The sequence below is a fragment of the Ptychodera flava genome, chromosome 2 (assembly GCF_041260155.1).
Source record: "Ptychodera flava strain L36383 chromosome 2, AS_Pfla_20210202, whole genome shotgun sequence".
Taxonomy (NCBI): domain Eukaryota; kingdom Metazoa; phylum Hemichordata; class Enteropneusta; family Ptychoderidae; genus Ptychodera; species Ptychodera flava.
Window position 1 is genome coordinate 10,500,633 of NC_091929.1, and position 6,216 is coordinate 10,506,848.

Consider the following 6,216-nt stretch of genomic DNA (forward strand, 5'->3'; position numbering starts at 1 on the left):
CATATTGACGTCAAGTGAATTCGTCGGTTGAGTTACGGAGAGGGATGAATTTCAAACCTTTAAAAAGAACGGAACGTTCAGGATAAGAAAGGGGCAGGTCGGGTGGAGATGACAAACCTGATCGCAAAGTCCAGTTCAAAGGTAAAAATGTAACAACTTACCCTTGTTAGACTCATGCCGACACACATAGATCAATCAAGCAATTCATACATGCAAGCATGCACACATGTACACACGCGCGCGCTCGCGCACGTACATGCATACGTACGTACGTGAAAATGCACAGACATATGTACAATATATCTTCAATTTAAATAAATTTTTAGAATTAAAAAAGCAACAGTAACAAAAAAAATAAAAGAAGCTGTCAAAGAAGCTCCTAAATACTACAAGACAAATAGAGTCATTGTTGACATTTGTTGCACTCACCTCTACCTCCTTTGCCTTTCAGATGATATGGACCTACAACACTCTGTTGAATTCGATGGATCAAAAGAAAACGAGGACTTACAAGCTAAAACTGAGCGAAAAGGTTAGTATTTGAAACCATACATTTTAAATTTTGCATCCGCCCTTCGTAGATTGCCCAATACCTCTGTAGGTGTTTCTTAAACGCATACCAAATAAGGTAGATACATTCATCCGTATAAACAGGTGCACACAGGTACATTCATCCATCCATCAATCCATACGTACATATGTACGTACGTAGGTATGTATGTTTGTGTACGTACGTACGTACATACATACATAAGGTAAGTACATACGTAGGTACGTACATACGTACATACATATCACAGGCTACCCAGACAGTATTAATAAGATTATTATTGAGTTTTTGTCACTGTTTTCCCTTTCAGTTTCTCTCCATTTCTTCATCACAGTCCCTCTATGGATATAGGGACTGTGTCTTCAATCTCTGATTGATCGGAGTAAATAAAATAAACGGTTATTTAATCTAACCTAGCTTCTTAACTCTTTATTCATTTTACACCCATTACAAGGACGTTTATCTCTCATATACACATCTTGTAATTAATTAGCCAACACAACTAATTATGCTAATCCGTGGACTTATCAAGGGTTGGTCAACATTGAAAAGATAGAGATGTTAATGAAAAAGGACAAGGTATAAAGATCTTGGGAAACGTGTCCCGAGGACGTACGTATTCATGATTTGCGCAAACAAATACTGCTCATTATTCAAAGATAAACGGGAAGTTTGATCGAAAGGAACGCTGAAAACGCGCATGCTTTTCGATACCAAGCGCCAAATTCAAACATAGCCAAGCAGACATGGCCCAGCTCCATGTAACAAATGCCATCCAGAAAGTATCGACCGACCAAGAAGAAAAAGATCGCCGGAGTGGCCATTTTATGAGCTTTTCAACAAAATTATATGTATGTTTCACGTCGTCAACGTCGTTTTCTTGGAGTGTATATACCAAGTATAATTTACAAACCGCGTCGTGATTCAAGGCACTGTGGTGACACATTAGCAGCAACACGCACTGGAGAATTTTTGCCAGCACTGTGAATTTTAAACCATTCACCGTCATTTCTCTGCACTCGATATTAACTCCATGTCTGCCGGTGACATATCGTTATTTCTGTCTAAAACTACGTAACAGCAACAGGCCTTTGACGTCAAAGTTTGTTGTTTTCTGATATACGGTAGCAACCAAGCTCATGACAAGAATGACTCTACGGCGTCAAAGAGTTAATCTCGCCGGTTACTTTTTTCGCCTAATAAAATAGAGTTGGTCGCTACATGGAGCTAGTTCCCAGCTCTATGGTCGCTACGAGTCTAAGTTATTCATCGATTTTCGTGTACACTTCCCGAAAGAAGCGGCGCACAGGCTATAAAACTTCTTTTGTACTTTTAGGCTAGCTGTGGATTTTCGGACGGGAATTGTGCCTTTTACGGCTTGTTTTGACTTTTACGTTTTTGCACCACAGTCATGGGAACGTCCGTGTTCTGCCCGACAGCACGCTTATCGCAACTTTGTTCGTCGATATTTCGAAACTTTTCCACCCAGATTGCAATTGCCAACACTCATCAACAGCTTGGTTATTAGGGGCCTACCACGACCAGAAATCTGCTCAAAAATCACCAAACTTTCGCCGTTTTTCCGGCTTTTTTCCGACATGACTACTTGCAAACCATTCTGTCTTCTGGCGTACAAGCGATGGGCAAGGCTCTGGGCAGCCCGTCACTAAAGTCACGTTAGCGGTGACCTCGCAACTTCTGAACACAAACTGACATTACCGATGATGTTGGCCACTACGTTAAGAAGCAAGTGAGAATTTTTACCAGCACTTTGAATTTTTTAAACCAGTCACCGTCATTTCTATTCACTCGCTATTACCTCCATGTCTGCCGGTTACATATCGTTATAGAGAAGTTTAGTTCCATCATCAGTACGGGGAGCGTCTTTGTCACGTGATAACCAGACTTCGTGTACGTGTAGAACAGACGTTCGCGAACGGCAAACAACACCTCTACCCATACAAAATGTAGTCATAATTACATGGAGTATTTTGTAGATATTTTTGATGATTTTAGCGAATTTAGACAGGAAACCTTGTAAACTATCATTGCAAACATCTTTTATATCATAATATTTCGCAGAATTTGCACCAGCGCAAGAAGTACTTGCCATATGATTTCCTTCCATGAACGAAATATTGCCTCATTCCAGTTGTTATCTGACGCTGCCCTAAAGATTTCTCCAAACCACATAAATAACTGTATCAAAGAAAATCGGCCGATTTAATTCGAGGATACAACAAGCTAGAACATTCCTGTCATAGAAACTTAATGTTTCTTAATACTTAAACGAATTTCCCATGTTTCGAGAAAAAATACAGCAAAATTATCGAGAACGCACAGCTAACTTGAATGACTGACAAAACCTTAGCAACACCACCCGATTGAGAGAACCACTCTTAACCACACGAACTTTGACCCCAGTCGAAATCAGACTCGTCCCTGGGAATTATGTTTACAAGTTTGCCCGCATATAAACAACGTAAAGGTCAAAGGTTACAACTTCCTACTTCCTGCTTTACGGACGTCCTCATGCCATGAACTGCACGCAAGGCACTGGCAGGGTTTGCACTGTTCGCGACCATATACACGTTTGAAATTAGAGTTGCCGGCTCCCCTCGGCCTTCGAAATACGCTTGCTGCGGTAAAATTTGGATTAATGGTCATAAATGGCAGCAATTTAGTAATTTCTTAATGTAATTTCTGAGTAATTTCAGGAGAGCTTCTTACCTTCCAATTTTAGTAACCTTTCCTATCTTTCGCGATGTTGACCAACCCGTAAAATCCCTGATAAGTCCACGGATTAGCATAATTAGTTGTGTTGACTAATTAATTACAACATGTGTATGAGAGATATACGTCCTTGTAATGGGATGTAAAATAAATAAAGAGTCACAGAGGCTAGGTTAGGTTATATGACCATTTATTTTATTTACTCCGATCAGTCAGAGCATGAAGAAAAGGAGAGAAAATGATAGAGAAAACAGTGAGAAAAACTCAATAATAAGCAAATTAATACTCTCAGGGTAGCCTGTGTACATAAAGTACTTACGTACAAACCTACATATATAAAGTAAATCTTTCATTGAAACCAATTTTTAGAATTAAAAAAGCAAGAGTAACAAAAAGCGATAATAGAGAAGCTGTCAAAGATACTGTTAAAATCTACCACCCAAATATATTCTCCGTTAACATTTGTTGCACTAAGACTACTCAAGGAAAAATGCACTCAACTCTACCTCCTTGGCCTTTCAGACGATATGGACCTACAACACTCTGTTGAATTCGTTGGATCCGAAGGAAACGAGGACCAACAAGCTAAAACTGAGCCAAAAGGTTAGAATTGGACACCATACATTTTAAATTTTAAATTTTGCATCCACCCTTCGAAGATTGCCGTATACCTCTTCAGGTGTGTCTTAAATGCATGCTAACTAATATAGATACATTCATCCATACAAACAGATGCACTAGGTACATCCATCCATCCATCCATCCGTCCGTCTGTCCGTCCGTCCGTCCATCCGTCCGTACCAACCTACCGACCGACCGACAGACCTACCGACATGCATGCATGCATGCATGCATACATACATACATACATACATACATACATACATACATACATACATACATACATACATACATACATACATACATACATACATACATACATACATACATACCTACCTACCTACCTACCTACCTACCTACATACATACATACATACATACACACATACACATACACAACATGCCGTTACTACATCAAAACCTGTGTGGTACAATCATCATACAATTCGCGTATCATTTGCAAAATTTTTATTAAATAGCACTGTATTGCCACATGTCGGACTAAAATAACTGACCTTGATCATAATTAGGCTCAGCGGCACTAAAACTTTGCTGATAATAAACTCACTTACACCGTCTTCACATTATTGTAATGCAAAGCATAAGTAGGAGATGACTTTATAGCATCGCTAAGATCACTCAAAACTTCAAGGCACATTTTGCAATACGAAATTTAACGTCATTTGTCGTTACATACTGTACAATAACTGTCCCAAGTAACTCAACGAGCTGACATGAACCCCTATTTTCAGTACATTTCAAAAAATGAGTCCCACCTCCCCTTCTTCCTCTCCACATTTTGAGCAACATCTTGTAGATTTCAATGTTTTCAGTGACCCCCTCTGATTCCTCCGACCCCGAGGCCGTAAATGACGGCTCCCTAAGACCCTTATCCTTTTCCACTTCAATGACGATGCAAGTGTTTAGACTAGTCGTAAGCTCAAAAAATAGATGTATCTATACCGAAGTTAAGCATGAGGAAGCTTCAATGGTAGCTATGCAGGGGCCATGCGATTACTTCCTTCGCGTTGGCTGTGCAGCCCACACAGAAGAAGCCATAATACGGCCCAAGGGCTATAATATCCGCAGATAGTGTGGGGATGATGACAATTTGGAATTCGAGGGGGACTTAAAACGTTTTAAATGCTTGGAGGTTAACGTTGGGGTTGAAAAGGGCAATATTCCGTGTCATAGTGAACTAGCCCTAGACCGCCCAGTCGGTTGACTTGGCTGGCCAAGCAGGCTTTCACCCAACGATCTACGCAATAGCCTACCACTTAGGGTGACGATCTGCTGGCGTTTAGTCCTTCAATTAATTATATGTTTAGATACTTATATGCCCGCAGGCTTGGAGCAAGTCTAAATCAGCTCCTATAATTGTCGTGAATTTCACATTTTATCGATAGCTAATAAGTCATCGTCGCCATTCTTGCTCACCTTTAAAATCACTAGTAAATTATGTTATAAAACGTTACAACAGGTCTTGAATTAAAAGTCCATTCGCTGCAAACTTTTTGTGCCAATAATTTTAATTGGGAAATGTCCATCGTGCAACTGCCCAAAATCACATCGGAATATCAGTTGTTCAACTTGTCGACATAACCTTCTTGTAATGCGTGTAACGTTATTAGTTGTCAAGTTGACGAGTCAACTTCGCCTCGGAAAAAATCCGTTTGTCAAAATGACATTGTATATTTTGCTTAAAGTATCGATTTTGTGTATTTAAAACTTTGCTATTGTAACTGATTTTGGAGAAGAATAGAAAAATGTATTTGAGTTATAGAACACATGTAATGAAAATGTAATCAAATATAATATCTACTGCCCCATTATGTTATTTCTGTTCTTTGCAGAAGGTGTCCCACTCTTTACTCTAAAAATCATAGAAAAAACATTGTAATATGGCAGAAGCTTTCCTCGACATCTTCATAACAGAGTCACCCATATCGAAGTCCTTTAAAGACTTTGGACTTACACTGCTTTATTAAAACTCAAACCGAATGCTACGCCAGTATCCCCAATAAGTTTAATCTCATTTAGATCACTTTTAAAGACTATTTTCTTGACCGGGTGATATTTTCATAATTTTTAAAGAAACTTTGATATTGGATAGAGGACTTCAGAAAATGCATCCTCTCCTCATTGATTATCGAAACAGCAATATTAAAGGCATAGATTATTAGACAGGGGAGGGTGTCAGAATGATGTGATTGTTTCCAGTAATATACTATTTTTCATGAGTTTGCGGAAAATTCACACATCGAGGTACAATCGAAACATCTATTTTTACAGCCCGTACAAAACTAGGTTGTT